General features: G+C 37.6%; 1 long non-coding RNA gene and 1 pseudogene across 7 annotated transcripts in view; both read left to right on the top strand.

Annotated features, from left to right (window-relative positions):
* The window catches only part of LOC132664239 (uncharacterized), a 307,601-nt gene that overhangs the window by 164,504 nt on the left and 126,352 nt on the right, over positions 1–16,745 (top strand). The window contains exon 4 of one of the 7 annotated variants that reach the window (XR_013553569.2): positions 9,427–9,575. The exons of the other annotated variants lie outside the window; for them this stretch is intronic. This is a non-coding gene — a long non-coding RNA (uncharacterized LOC132664239). The remainder of the gene's footprint in view (positions 1–9,426; positions 9,576–16,745) is intronic. 7 annotated transcript variants of the gene reach the window in all.
* On the top strand, positions 10,779–11,338 carry LOC132674897 (large ribosomal subunit protein uL23 pseudogene; annotated as a pseudogene).

The following is a 16,745-nucleotide window of genomic DNA, read 5'->3' on the forward strand; positions in this document are numbered from 1 at the left end:
GGAACAGAGAAACATGTCCACTATGGTTGGAATGTTGTAAATGAAGAGGAATATTGTGCCAAAGTGATCAGGAAGGTAAACGAGAAACTGATTATGTGGGGGCTTTGGCCATGATACTGAGCTCAGTTTTATTCTGTCAATAATGGGGTGTCTTTAAGGTTTTAAACAGAAAAGTGATATAATTTATGTATGTTTTATAATAATTATTTTAGCTGTTTTGTAGGAAATGGAATGTGGGAAAGCAAAAATAGAAGCTGGGACACCACTTAAAAAGTTATTTTGGTAGTTCAAGTAAGAAATAGTGAAACTTGAACTTGAGAGGCAGCTGTGGAAAGAAGAAGTTATAGACTGAAGATACACTTTGCAGTTTGAGCAGGCAAGATTTTCCAAAGGATTGTTTCTGTGAGGTTAGGAAAAATTAATCTATTTCAGATATAGACTGGATGATGAGAACCATTTTAGACGTGAGAAGATTGGGAGAGGAGATTGCATTAGAATTGGGGTCAGAAATTAAATATATTTGTTTTAGATAAGTTAAGTTTTGAGTGTAAAATATTCATGGAGAGGTACTATAAGTAGTAAATGTCTGATTCCTGAGCTCCTGGGATTCAGGGCAGGTGCTACAGTATAAACCTGGGCATCACCAACATTTAGATGATGTTTAAAACAGTAGGACTCATGTAAAGGGAAATTACAGAAAGAGAAGAGAAGGATCTGAGCTACTCCATAATTTTAAAGTCAGGAATAGGAGATACATCCAGCAAAAAGAGACCAAGAAGGAGCAGGCCAAAGTCGGGACGAAAATTAGGTAATTTAGCATTAAAGAAACTAAATGAAGAAAATATTTCAGAAGGGAGATGTGTTCAGTGTTGTCAAATATTTTAGTAAGATAAAGACATAGACTTGACTAATGGATTTGGTAATTTGGAGGTATTAAGCATCCTTCACAAAAGTCATTTCACTGGAGTAGTCAGAGTTATTATGAAAATCATTTATATATGAAGTTAGGCATTCTACTAATTTCAAATTACTTTTCCCTCCCTCAGTTTCTTCATGTGTAAAATGATGATAATGGTGTTTTTATGTCCACAATACTCCTTTTACTCTTATATTACTAGATTTTTGTAAGGATCAAATGACAATGCATAAAAAAAGATGACCTATGCAGAGTTATACAAGTGAACACAGTATTTTTCTTTAAAACTTTTTTAATGTTTTTATTTATTTTTGAAGGAGAGAGAGAGAGACAGAGCATGAGCAGGGGAGGAGCAGAGGGAGAGGGAGACACAGAAGCAGGCTCCAGGCTCTAAGCTGTCAGCACAGAGCCCGATGCGGGGCTTGAACTCATGAACTGCGAGATCATGACCTGAGCTGAAGTCGGATGCTTAACCAACTGAGCCACACACGCGCCCCTATTTTTCTTTTACATATTTGGAGGTGGATATTTTTTAAGCAAATACACACTCATTCATCCAATGCTTCGATACTTATTCCTTTAATAAATAAGTTTAAGCCAATAAGAATTGCCCCTGCATCGTAGATATTTAAATAGTTAGATTTATTTTTAAATAGAAATGGAGATATGCAAAAATAGAATTTATTTTATTATTTTTTAAATTTTTTAATGTTTATTTCTGGGGGGGGAGGAGGTGGGGGAGGGACAGAGAGAGGCGGAGACACAGAATCTGAAGCAGGCTCCAGGCTCTGAGCTGTCGGCACAGAGCCTGACATAAGGCTCGAACTCACAAGCCTTGAGATCATGACATGAGCTGAAGTCGGCTACTCAACCGACTGAGCCACCTAAGCGCCCCAAAATATAATTTTACTTTAAAACCAGATATTAAGCCACACTTTTCCAAAGTGACAGGAACATTTTAAATGTGGTTCCAAAGTTTGTTTTCAGAGATTGTCTTATTTTTATAATAACCACTACTAGTGACATTATCATCATAACAACCACAATTACAATCACAGCAATAATAATTACTATTTTTAGGACATATTACATATCAGGCACTTTACATATATTATCTCATTTAATTTTTATACCCACCCTATGATGTGGATACTATTATTATCTGCACTTTTACAAGTGAAAAATTGAGTCTCAGAGAGGCTAAGCAATTTTTTCGAGAACTGCAGATATTCTGAGTCAGTTTTGCAAATTAAATTTTTTTCAATTCATTGTTCTTACTCTTAACACATGTCTGCCTTTCATTTTTGGATGTGTTAAAAGGTTTAGATTTGGTACAATGAGAGTTTTGGAGCACCTACACAGATAAAGCTTCTAAACTTGTGACTGAAACCAAGTTTTGGTTATTCTAAGGAAAGAAAACTGCACAGGGAAAAACTAGAAGATAGGCCAGAACATCAGATCAAAGAGAGAAAGGACTTGAGATGTGGCAAACTGTCCCTGAGGTTGAATGTATGTATTGAAAGAGGGACAGGGAAGATAGCCAGGCCACAGGTACATAAAGCATAATATATATCAGTCATCAATTTACTAGGGCAAGAGAGAATTCCAGGAGTCACAGTTGGGGAGTGCTAAAGTTTCAGGATAAGACATACCATTACTTGGAAAGGCTCAGAAAAGGGAAAACAAACATGCATTTGTTTTAAGGGTAGCTGGGATTTGTTTTAATCAGGTATGGTAAGACATGCAGGTACGAAAGTGACTGTCATAAAGGAAGCAGTGTATTGTAGTCATAGATGCTTAGAAATGGGAGACATGGCATACAACACGGAGTCACATGGGGAAGTACCAGGGTTGGTCAGAACTCAGAGGGAGTAAGAGGAAAATATGGACAAGATCCTTTATTGTGGGAAGGGATGAGTAAGGCAAGATAAGCAGCCTTAGGATTGGTTAGTTGGATGTCAGCAGGCTTTGGGGCGTAGAGGTTCTCCCTAATACATTGGTATTTGGCTCTAGCAGGTAGTGAAAAGTGGCCTGAAATGTGAAAAGCTGATAAAGAAAGTGGTTAGATTTGTGGGGTGTGTACTGTGTTTGCATCTGAAAGGTGCCCTTACAGGCAAGTAGTTGCTACCTGTGGGAATTAGCTCACCCTGGGAGGGGCAGCCCCTCCCAGGTCAGCAAGGTCTCAGATGCCAAAGCATCAAAATACAGAATAAAAAGATATGGCTAATATCATATTAAACACTTATTATATACCAGGCACAGATGTTGTCTGATTTAGTTTGCATGACAACCTGTAAGATAGGAATTATGTTTCGATTTCATAAATGAGGGAATTTATGTTGGTTGATTGTGGGAAAAGTCCCAATTTGCAATGAAGTCCCACCAGTGTCAGTACACTAAGTAATCACTTCCCAGCACTGGAGCCTGTCATTCTGCACCTGCTACTGGCTGTGTCTGTGCGTGGTGGAAAGGAATAGGATCAGATGATTTCTAAGGTTCTTCACTGCGTAGGCTGCTTGGTACAGTCTGATGGGATCTGTGGGAGAGGAGTTGATTTGAGGAGGTTTATTGTGGCAGGATATGCAGGAAACACTGCTGAGAGGGAGCTCACCTGGGAGGCTGCTGTAATAGAGGCCACAGGCCTAGGGGAGAATTCAACCAAGACTCAGGAAACTGCATCCCAACTCTCCTCCACCACTCTGTTGCTGGGTAACCTTGAGTGACTGCCCAGACCACCGGAGAGAGGTCTAAAGAACGGCTCCAAAGAGCCTGAGATTCAAAGTTTAGAAGTACTGACAGTGATGAAATTCAGTAGGATGGAAAATCATATGTTGAAATAAGTTGTTAACTAGCCATGTGGAAAATATGCAATAAATATATATCAAATTGGATGTAATTTCATCTACTAGTGGGTTTTCTAAGAAAAGTAGGCTGTGGTTAACCTGAAGAGAATCTGGATGTTCTTAAGCTTCCACTGCTTCTCTGTCTCCTTTTTCAAGTTCCGATAACTGGTCAGCTACCATCCATCGTATAGTAAATACTCTGGTAATTGTTTATGAATTGCCCTTTATTGTTTTTCTTCTTTCTTACAAAAACAGACTATAAGCAACTCGAGATGAGAGTGGTGTCTGGACTCCTCATAGCATCTAGTAAGTTCTGGACACATGGATACCCAGTAAATATTAAGAGGTTATGAATCAGAAAGCTTCTAATTTAGCCCTCCAGTCTTGCTGATGAAGAAATCATCTTGAGGAGGATGACGTAGTGGCAGTGCCGTGACTCAGTCTAGTGCCTGCTTCTCCTCACCACGCCTTTTGATTGATAGATTGAGTGTTCAGTGCTTGCTTTAGCTTTGTTATCAGCTTACTGGGCTCTTAAAGAAAAGCTAAATTCATTTAAATGTTTTACAAATTCTAATTGCCCATAATTATATAAAATGTCTCAGATGATATAATTTTTAAGTATGCCTTTATTCTGTCATTTGTCATTGATATAGATGACAGGAATAGAATATGTGTTAAAAATGTCAAGTGTACTAGGATGATGACATTTTATGTAAGTACGTAATTAAATCACATTTTGGAAGAACTGATAATCGCTATTTCCAAAGAACTGAATTATATTTGAGAACACTTTGAGAGGTCTCCAGTTGGCATTTCATAACTTAAAACCAGCTTTGTATATTACCCCAGAGCTACCAAAGAAGAAGACAACGTGATACTTTCTATAGCAACACAGGAAAGACTATGTAAAATGTACAGATGTCTAAATGCTTCCCTAAGGCACAGTGGAGGTTGCACATTTTATTTCTTATAGCACGTCCTGGGGCCAAAAACAAACTGCTCACCTTTATTACAAACATTGACAGAGGTATGATCCGGTATGGGATTAACTGAAAAAAATGTTTGCTTACAAGGAAATAATATCACTCTAGGGCTATAGGTGATACTGTTAAAAAATGATATTTTGTAGCACTAATGTTTGGCAACACCTGTGTTTCTACCCTAATTGTATATAACCCTCATATTGCCAAACTCTCCACTCAATCTCTTGTGAAAGAGGAGAGCAGTGCTGATAGTTTCTGAAAACTTGAATATATCTTAATTTTACTTTGCAGTTATCTGAGCCTAATTCTAGAGGGCAGAGACTGTTAATGAAAATAAATGTGTTTTATGCAGTAAACAAATGTGGACAAAGTGAGGGAGGAGAGTTAGTGGAAAGCAACGGTGCAGAAGAGATGGGATGAAGTCTACTGTCAGTGGGCCAAGAGTTTCATAGATCCAGTTCGGTCAGGGAGTTTTCAAATCTAGTCTTTTTCTAGTGGATATTGAAATTCGGGGGGAATGAAGTAGGTGGGACAGGAGAGTGGTACAGCTTTGTTTACTTTAAATTAATTAATTAATAATAATAATAATTATTATTATTATTATTTAGTCTTTTTATTTTTGGTATAGCTCAGTGAGATGATGGAGCTTTACATTGAGGAAAATTTACCAAAGATGATGTCAGGGGAGAAATGGAATGTGGTAGCAAATTGGCTTCAGCAGCTACAGAGGCACAGGGCCATTGGACCATCAGAGTTACAGAACTCTGAAGGTCTAAGAAAACTGAGAAGCCTTGGATAACTCAGAAACATTGAAAGTAGGGATCAAGTAAGTGACCTATCTTCCCCATGGGAGACATACAAATGGTTTTAGAAATTTAGAGCAAAATTGTCAAAGAGGTACAAAGCTCTTTCTAAAACTTGCCATTTGATGGGTAAGAGCTTTGATAAATTGTCTTACTGTTACCTCTTTGGTGTTGGCTGAGAGGCAAATGTACTAAATGAAAGCACAGGTTGAAAGGACTCTAGCAGTCCATACTTCAGGCTCCTGAGTTTCATTCCCCCTTTGGAGGTTTAAAAAATCCTTATCACTACTGCGGCCATTCTATGTGGAGGACTCAAGGACACTTTTGGCTCTCCAAGTCACACTGTAATGCTTTGTCCTAAGTGTGATTCACTTTGGTACTGTGGTTACAAGGTAGATAGGGAGATAAAAGATATGCAAACTTACAGAGAAACATGTTTTCACCTATGAACAACAAGAGTCTGAATTTTTTTTTTCTTAAAAAAAAATTTTTTTTAACGTTTATTTATTTTTGAGACAGAGACAGACAGAGCATGAGCGGGGGAGGGTCAGAGAGATGGAGACACAGAATCTGAAACAGGTTCCAGGCTCTGAGCTGTCAGCACAGAGCCCGACATGGGGCTCGAACTCACGGACTGCGAGATCATGACCTGAGCCGAAGTCGGCCGCTTAACCGACTGAGCCACCCAGGCGCCCCCAGGAGTCTGAATTTAACTTTGGAAATGTACTACGAAGACCACTGCTCTATTCTGTTCTGGATGACAACCCAGGGAAGCAAAGTTTGGGTTCTCAAACATAGAATATTATCTATTGTTTTAATATTTATTGCATGTAGGCACTATGGAGAGTTGAGTAAATATGTGGCAGGTTATCGACGTTCATATTTCTCTCTCTCTCTTCCTCTCTCTCTCTGTTGCATTAGAGGAATGCAACTATTTTTTCGTCTTAGTTGGATTTGAATATTAAGCCAAAAGGGAATTTATCTTCCTTCATTCATACTGAATTTTAAGGGCCAATAAGCACTATTTCTTAAAGGATATGAGTAGACAGAAAAGAGTTTGCACAGAAATGAGAAAGGAGAAGTAGGTTTGCAGAATAGATGAAACACAAGACGAAACTTGTCATTTGATGGGTCAAAGACTTTGATACGTTGTCTTCTGTCTTTGGCAGAAGCAAATATTTCCATAGATGCTTATAGAAATATGGAAAATAATATGGAAAATATCTTCCTCTCTATGTGTGTGTATATGTATATGGTTTTAGGACAAAAATATATAAAGGAGAGGGTTTTCAAAAAGAATAATCTCTGACAGCTGATCCCAAGAAAAGTTTCCCAAGAAGAAGCCTGATAATCTGGGAAAAGCCAGTAAAAGGACCTACAAATGATCAATGCAGAGTCATTATTAGGTTTCCTGGCTTCACACGGGAACTGAGCCATTGCAAACTCTGCTGAACTTACATGCACCTTCCTGGGCTTTCTCTAACTAGAATCAGTCTTAGCAGTTCTTTCTGTCAGTGTCTCATGAGGACCTCACTTCCCCATAGTTCAGGGTCCTATGCTATTTTAGCCCAGCAAGAGAGATGCTTGCCCTTGCCCTAGGACTTGCTTTGTTCCTATTTATTTTACTGTTTTGTCAACTCCCCATCCACTGCATTTGCTTACTACAAATCCCAAGAACATTTGTGAGTAAAATTTGGGGGTTGAAAGCTCTGCTCCCTAGCCACATCCCTCTATGTAAGACACTTGAACTAAATCACCTGGCGACTTTCTCGGGTGTGGTAAATAGAGCCATGTTATACTTGTACCACCTTGTTTAATACTAATACTTGGAGTAAGTTCAGCTATTTTTTTAGCTGATTTTATAGATTTTCCTTTGAGAGATTACTCAACTTGAGGAATCCTTTGCAGTGAGCTCCAAAGCCAAGCCATCAATCATTTTTCTTTTCTTTTTGCCATTGTGTTCCTGTTTCTATAAACAAAGTATCAAGTTAGTATGCATTTTTACTTTTAAACAAAGACCTTCCCTATTGCATTCTATCTTGCCCCAGTTGGCTAATATTAGGAGTGACCCCACTTTATCAACTGTCCCTGATTCTTACATCCATGAATCAGCCTTCTTGCTGGCCGATTATATACTTAGAATGTAAGTATTTTATAATAATAAATACTTATTTATAAGTAAATAATATAATAATAAATATTTAGAATGTAAGTATTTTAAATATTTTTAAAATATGCTTCCGTGCAAGAGTTATGTAATGCATTGCTAGGAGTATAGTTTATTCATGCCACACAAGACTATTTAAGACTGGATGCCTTGCTGTAAATAGCTGAAAGAGGAGATGAGAAATGTAAGACAGAGAAAACACACACGAATTTAGAGATTAAAAAATCTGACAATGTTTTTAAATGGCCAACTTAACTCCCTCCTTAAATGACTCTTTATAACTTTATAACTCACCATCCTATCAATTAAAAACCTAATCCCACCTGAACAAATTGAAAACTATCTCATGTTGTTTATTTATGGTCTACTTTAGACCTTTTGAAGTCTGTTTTGATGCACATTTCATAAAAATCATGGAATTACTAATATGTTGTTATATTTTGTTATTATATTCTTCCATAACCATCATAGTATTCAGCTAAGAATAATAGACTTTTTCATCTATATCTCATGTCTCTCTTTCAATTACATGTGATTTGGCAATATGAAAACAAGAGAACCTATCATCAATACTGAAATACTCATTTAAAAAATATCTATCTGAGCTCAGTAGCAATAAGACAGTAAAATATAAGTTGGAAATGGTAATTTCTTCAAAAGTTTGTTAGCATTGTACTTTAAGATGATATGCCTGGTTTTGTTTACTATTGTCTATATGGTTTGAACTTGAATTTTAGATGTTAGATTGATGTGAAGCTTGATCTAACAGCACGTATGTGAATTTGAGGGAGTTTGCCTTACAATCGACACCTTGGTAATCGTGTTTTAAATCGTGTCTAAAGCAGTGAAAGGCATCTCTAGGTCTTGGTACACAGTTGAATTATTTACCTGTAAGTGATAGCGCTGGTGGTCAAATGCGCAGTCTCACGACTTGTCAACTAACAACCTAAGCTTGCTTTTCATGTGTCTTATCCAATTCATATGTATAGGTAGCACTTATGGCAGTTACTTTTTTTATTTAATATTTTTCTGTTAATTACTGTTAACTTCTTGTTAATAGAGGAGGAAAAAAACTAATTTTTGCTTGCCAATGAAAAATCTGGGTTTTTTTTTCTCAATATTAAACTGTCAGTGTGTCTAAAGTAGGAGAGTTTTGCTAAAAAAATCCCTCTTTAATCAGTGCAATCTGGCCCCTCCTTGAAACAACAGAAAAGTAAAAGTAAAAAAGGATTGAATTTTTCAATTGATTCAATTGATTCAATTCAAATGAGCAACACATTTACACAGGATTTTATCCACAAGTCAGACTAAATCATGATCAGCTCTACTATTTAAATGGGACAGGGGCGCCTGGGTGGCGCAGTCGGTTAAGCGTCCGACTTCAGCCAGGTCACGATCTCGCGGTCTGTGAGTTCGAGCCCCGCGTCAGGCTCTGGGCTGATGGCTCGGAGCCTGGAGCCTGTTTCCGATTCTGTGTCTCCCTCTCTCTCTGCCCCTCCCCCGTTCATGGTCTGTCTCTCTCTGTCCCAAAAATAAATAAAAAAACGTTGAAAAAAAAAAATTTAAATGGGACAATAGTTTCTTGCAAACTGGGAAATTACTCAGGGAAGGATAAATAGAATGGAGGTTCCTCCCATCTGACCCTCTGCCAGTTTTCATGTTTATTCTTACTTCTTTATACTTGCACAGTCTAACACATTTATTCTTCCCACAGGAGTTACTCTGATATGCATTAGACATTAATATGCACATTTGAATGAGGAGTCAGGTTCCAAGTTATAATAAAAACCACTTGTAAAGAATTTTCTCCTGAATTCAAATCTTTAAAACAGCCACAACAGATTAAATTATTTTTTAAGGAAGGTAAGTTGTGCTATATTACTTCTTTTTAAATGTTCAAAATTTACTTTATTAGTTATTTTATAGTATGTCCTTAATGAATTCATTCATATCAGACCAAGGGGAATGAAACCCATCACTGAGAAGGCTCTCTAATGAGCCATACAGAGCCGAAATAACTACATATGCATTTCACAAATGGACCATTAATTGGAAAAAGAACCAAAGTGTGAAGATATAATCCTATAGGATGGAACTTAAATGGTAATATATTTTAAGGCTTTAGAACTTTAGATCCACTTGTGTGGAGGAAAAGGTGAATGTGAGACAAAGTTTGCTTTTCCGTCTATCTGAGGTGAAGCATTTTCATTAAACCATTGTGGTTAGTCTGACTTTGAGAAAGAAATGATTTTGAGAATTTTGTTAATTTAACAAGAACTCCTGCCTTGACCTAATATGTTTTCTTTTTCTGGTTATTTAAGTACCACGTCCTGTCACCCTTGTGGCTTACTCGGGGGTTACTAGTGCTGCCAGGTTACTTAAGGTGTAACCTACTGACCTTAAGAGAAACAAGGACATTTTGATACTGCTGTGCCCACAGAACAAACCTTGTGAGAGCCAGGACTTCCCACGGATGCCCAGATAATTTATCCTCCACAGGCCTGAGGGGCAGGGCAAAGCTGGAAGGGGGCATGAAATCAGGCCATGCTGGCACCGGCCCCCACCGGCCTCCACTGGCTCTGGAAGGAATAGCCCGGCCTGGGTGAGCAACCACCTCTTCTCAGCCAGTGAACCCTATCGTATGTCCACGCTGACATCCCAGGTGCTTCCACACCTGGGAAGCACCAGTCCCCAGTGGGTTTGCCTCTTGCTGTGCTCAAGACAGCCCTCAACAAACAGATGACCCACCGGGGGGGGGGGGGGGGGCCCACACTGGTCCCTTTTTGTAACACATTTCAGACAAACACGATCTCTCCCTGCTTTGTGAAAACAAAACAAAAACCAAAAATGAAATTAAAAAAACCCACAAAACCTAGATGTGTATGTGAGTGAAAAGGGGAGCTATTAATATTTATAGTTGGAGCACAGGCATAAACCTAGTCTGTCCTGGACACTGGGATATATGGTTGTATTAGGGTTCTCCAGGGCTCTTTATTTTATATCTGCCTATGTATAGATGTAGTATATACAAGGAGATTTCTGATAAGAAATTGGCTCATGAGATTATAGAAGCTAGCAAATCCAAAATCTGTAAAGCCCATTCCAGTCCAAAGGCTGGAAGCCTCCATAAAACCAGGAAGAGTGGCTTTCATGAAGATGGTGCGGAAAGCAAAGAAGGAAGCCCCTGCCCCTCCCAAAGCTGAAGCCAAAGCAAAGGCTTTGAAGGCCAAGAAAGCAGTCCTGGAAGGCATCCACAGTCACACAAAAAAAGATCTTCCTGTCACCTACATTCCTTCAGAGACACTTTATCTAAGAAGGCATCCCAAATATTCTGGACGTGCCCCCAGGAGAAATAAGCTTGACCACTATGGCATCATCAAATTCCCCCTGACTACTGAGTCAGCCGTGAAGAAAATAGAAGACAACAACACTCTTGTGTTCATTGTGGATGTCAAGGCCAACAAGCACCAGATCAAACAGGCTGTGAAGAAGCTCTATGACGTTGACATGGCCAAGGTCAACACTCTGATCAAGCCCCATGGAGGAAAGAAGGCATATGTTTGACTGGCTCGTGACTGTGATGCTTTGGATGTTGCCAACAAAATTGGGACCATCTAAACTGTGACCAGCTGGCTAAATCTAAATATAAATTTTTTCACCAAAAAATAAAAACGAAATAACAACCCACAAACACCCCTCTCCTCCCCCCCCCCCCCCCCCACACACACACACAAAACCCAATAAAACACCATGAAGAGCTAAGGTCCCAGTTTGAAGGTTGTCAGGCAGAAATCTCTCATACTCTGGGAGGGCCAGCCTTTTGTTCTGTTTAAACCTTCAACTGATTGGATGAGTTCAACTGCTTTACTTAGTCTAACAATTGAAATGTGAATCTCCTCCAAAACCACCCTCACAGAAACATCCAGAAAAAAGTATAACCAAATATCTGGGCTTTCCATGGTTTAGCCAAGTTGACACATAAAATTAATTGGAGTAGCCATCCAACTTCTTTTAAAGCGGCAGGTAATTTGCTGTCTCCTGTTGAGCCTCTGGCCACAGTGATTCACACAGTATTTTCTTTTACCTTTACTGCAACAATGAATCCAGTCTCTCCTTATTGTATACTTGCTCTTAGTTTGTGTCAGAAATTCTCTGGCTCCAGCCCCTTCATATTTATTTATCTTTCTTCTAGGTATTTAATTTTATCGTGTCATTTTAAGGCATTGATTTATAAACTATGCTCTGTGGAGGGGTGTGGTGTGGGGTAGGTAAATGGAAGAATGAAGGCAACAGGTGGGTTATCAGGTACCACTGTCGCTTCAACAGAGTTGAAGCTCTGTTTTTGTTGCTTCCCGGTAAGCTTTTATCTGAGGACAGATTAGTTGGTTAAACTGTATTTGAAAATCACTACATATTTTCCTTAATGAGTGAATGAAACTGCTGAAATTGTATGTAATTTCTTTGTGAGGTTGTGTTTTTCTGAGGAGAGGGTGCACAAATTTCTCGTTTATTTACAAAGGTCTGTAACTCACAACAAATTAATCACCCATTGGTTAAATGTTATGCATGATATCTTGTATTTTCAAAAGTAGATATGATTTAGAAATTACATATGAGGATGCTGAGAATATTGATATTTAATAAATCATGTCCTATGTTTCTATTGGCTCAGTAACAAAATGATACTGAAATGATGCAAAGATTCATTTGCACCAGAAAACAAAGAGGAAAAAAAGCCTTTCCAATGCACATTTAACTGTAGACATTACTGCCTTCTTGGTGGGGTGGCATATTTGATACATGGAGACAAAAGTATCTTCCTTCTCAACAGTCTTCTCTGAAACTTGGCTAAGTAGAAAAATATCATTGAGTCAGATCACGTTTAAACAGAAAAAAATTTCTGTTTTCTATTGTTCCATAGCAAACACTCTCAACACTTACTGGCTTAAAATAACAGCATTTATTATTTTTTTATGATTATTTTGGTTGACTGGCTGGTTCATTACTCCACATAGTGTCAGCTGGGAGCGTGGCCAAGCTACCTTTGCCCTCCATGTGGTATCTTATCCTTCAGAGAATATATTTCCATGTGTCCTCTCCCTTCAGGAGAACAGAATGGAGACCGAGTTCCAAGAAGATGAGTCCCAGTGTACAATTGCTTGTCAACCTTCTGTTCACATCATGCATGTTGATGCATGACCAAAGTTCATGTGCAAGCCCAGAATCAATATGGGAGGGAACCATCCCAAGCTTCAATCCTGGGAGCATGATTCATTGGGAGCCACCAGTGTAATTTCTAACACAGAAAGGAATTTGAAAAAAATTTGTTTGTACAAAGAAGGTTGGTAGCTCATGGTCAGAGATGAAATCTGTTATTAGAAATTAAAAAACTATGTCATTTTGAACACCCCAAATTTAGGTAATGTATCCATACATACAATTAGAAAATTCATCCCTTAAAAACCTTCACTATTAAAAGTAGGAAGAAAGAAAATGAAATCATTAAGTGTCCTATTTGAAATATTTTTTAAGTGCACAGAATAACTATTAAGGAAAACATAGGCATAAATAATAAGGCAAAAGGGAGAATTTAACAGTTTGAAAAACCATCACAAAAATGATAGGTTAATATCAAAAGTTGCTTCCTTGGAAAGTCTAGTGAAATAAAGCTCTCATAATTAAAAATCAAGTAAAATAGAGAAAACACATACATAATGTAATGAAAATTTGAATTAAAGGTTAATTCTAGGCTTACTAATATATTATCCTATTCTGAAATCCATTACCAAATGCTATAAAGAAATACAAATTTGGGGTGCCTAGGTGGCTCAGTCAGTTAAGTGTCCAACTCTTGGTTTTGGCTCAGATCATTATCTCTGTTTGTGGGTTCAAGCCCTGCATCCAGCTCTGCGCTGTCACTGCAGAGCCTGCTTGGGATTCTCTCTCTCTCTCTCTCTCTCTCTCTCTCTCTCTCTCTCTCTTTTTCTCTCTCTGTCTCTCTCCCTCTCCTTCTAGCCCTCTCCCACTTGTACTCCCTCTCTCTCAAAATACATAAACTTGAAAAAAAAAAAAAGAAATACAAATTTGAAGTTACAATATTTGAAAGAATGGTGCAAAATTAACATTATTTATAGATAACTTGATTTGTTATCCAGATAACTTGAGATAACTCAAAAGTATTAAGATTAACAAATTAAATATGTTTAAAATGCATATAAAAATAAGGAACTCTGTTATTTATCAGCAATGATCACAAAATATTGTAGAGAACAGTTTTCATACACATTAGTAGCAAAACTTTACCCAGGAATAAATTAGCTCATTGCCTGGTCCATGAAAGTCTCTCAAAAATATTTTCTGGATGTTCAGGGGATGCATAGCTGGCTCAGTCGGTGGAGCATGCACCTCTTGATCTCAGGCTCATGAGTTTTAGCCCCATGTGTTGGGCATGGAGCCTACTTAATTAAAAAAAAAGAAAAAAAATTCTGGGTGTTCATAGACTAATAAAAATGAACCAGAAGAGGGGCGCCTGGGTGGCGCAGTCGGTTAAGCGTCCGACTTCAGCCAGGTCACGATCTCGCGGTCCGTGAGTTCGAGCCCCGCGTCAGGCTCTGGGCTGATGGCTCGGAGCCTGGAGCCTGTTTCCGATTCTGTGTCTCCCTCTCTCTCTGCCCCTCCCCCGTTCATGCTCTGTCTCTCTCTGTCCCAAAAATAAATAAAAAACGTTGAAAAAAATTTAAAAAAAAAAAAAAAAAAAAAATGAACCAGAAGAGTGTAGAACCTATGTGAACAGCCAATACACTTTACTTGAGACATAATAAAGGGTGTTGATTAAATAAATGTATACCATGTTCCAGGATGGGAACTGTGAATATTGTGAAGATGCTAATTTTATCCTATTAATTTAAATGTTTACTTCAGTTCCATTATGTGACTTCAAAACAGTTTTTGGAACTTAAAGTCATACAAAAGTGTGATGGAAGAACAAAAAAGGGGGTAATGGTATTCGTTTCTTTTTTAAAAACAAGAGTAAGATATGCAGACACTACTGAAGACTTGAATTTAAAACAAAGCTGTGATAACCAAAACGGCATGTGATTGGCACCAAATCAGTTAGATTAATAAATCTGAATAAAAATGTCAAGAACAGACTTTAATGTAATCAGAATATGAAATATGTTAAATTTTCAAACCAGTAGAAAAATTCATTTATTTAAATACTGATGCTGGAAGCATTACTTAAAAAATTTTTCTATGTCTTTATTTTATTTTGAGAGACGGAGTGCAAGTTGGGGGAGGGGCAGAGAGAGAGGGAGACACAAAATCCAAAGCAAGCTCCAGGCTCTGAGCTGCAGCACAGACCCCGACACGGGGCTCAAACCCACTGTGAGATCATGACCTGAGCTGAAGTCAGACACCTAACCCACTGAGCCACCCAGGTGCCCCATGGAAGCATTATTCATAATAAAAATAAGAACTCTATGTCAAATTATAAACCATAATAAATAAAACAATGGCAATTGACATATTTGCCTACATAAAACTAAAAATTTTTGTATGTAAACATATTATGAATAAAAGTTAAAAAATGTAAGTTTCAGTTAGGCAGAATGATAAATTCTAGAGATTTGCTGTACATTATCGTGCCTGTAATTAAAGCACTATATTTACACTTCAAAAGTTTGTTAAATTTGTCATGTTAAGTGTCCTTACTACAATGAAAAACAACTTGGGGCACCGGGATGGCTCAGTCAATTGAGTGTCTGACTCTAGATTTCTGCTCAGATCATGATCTCAGGGTCGTGAAATCAAGCTGCATGTTGGGTTTAGCACAGAGCATGGAGCCTGCTTGGGATTTTCTCTCTCTCTCTCTCTCTCTCTCTCTCTCTCTCTCTCCCTCCCTCCCCCTCCTCTGCTTATTCTCTCTCTCTGTCTCAAAATAAATAAACTTAAAAAAAAACCTTGATGAGGTATTTTCCAGAAATTTTTTTTCTTCAAAAATCCCTTGAAAGTGAAAATTCTTATTAAATAAAGAGCCTTTACAAAAATAATGAAAGAATGAGCAATAAATACATAAATAATAGAACTGATTAGGACATGAACCAACAAAAGAATACAAAATTAAAAAAAATGGGAGTTATTTAACCTCACAATTGATAAAGAAAATAAAAATCTATGTATTTTAAAATTTGAAAAATGAAAGAAAAATGATAGCCAGTGTTGTCAATAGTTCAGGTAAATGGGACTTATGCATTATAGAGGGGGGTAAAAGTAACACGACATATGTAGAATACATGTGTAGAATAATTTGGTAATTTGTATCAAAATACTTTAAATGAAAATATCTTTCATCTCTAATTTTGTCTCCTAAAATTGTCCCTAAGTAAATAATGATGGATGTGAATTAGAGCATTAATGTTTTATTGCAAACATAAAAAAAATATATGAACAACTGCATTTACAGCCAAAGAATATTATTAAAGCACCTTAAATCTGTATGATGGGAATACTTGTAGGCATTAATGACCCATGACGAAAGAATATATACTTCATGACAGACAATAATAATATTCAGGGTGATTAATATTATGTGAATGAGTAGTTTATAAAATATTAAGCATAGTGTGGGGCGCCTGGGTGGCTCAGTCGGTTGAGTGTCCAACTTCAGCTCAGGTAATGATCTCACACTCCGTGAGTTCGAGCCCCGCGTCGGGCTCTGTGCTGTCAGTTCAGAGCCTGGAGCCTGTTTCAGATTCTGTGTCTCCCTCTCTCTCTGTCCCTCCCCTGCTCATGCTCTGTCTCTCTCTGTTTCAAAAATAAATTAATAAAAACATTAAAAAATATTAAGCATAGTGTAATCCCAGTGGAAAAAAATCTTGGGAAATACATGCTGAAATATTAATATTTCTTATTTCTTACATATGGCATTATGAGTAATTTTTATTTCTTTTTTGTAATGATTTTCTGTATTTTTCAAAGTTTCTTAATGATGGTTTTGTTTTTGTAATCAGAAGGAAGCTATTCAAAGTCAAT

Source organism: Panthera onca, chromosome F2 (genome assembly GCF_046562875.1).
Source record: "Panthera onca isolate mPanOnc1 chromosome F2, mPanOnc1 haplotype 2, whole genome shotgun sequence".
Classification (NCBI taxonomy): domain Eukaryota; kingdom Metazoa; phylum Chordata; class Mammalia; order Carnivora; family Felidae; genus Panthera; species Panthera onca.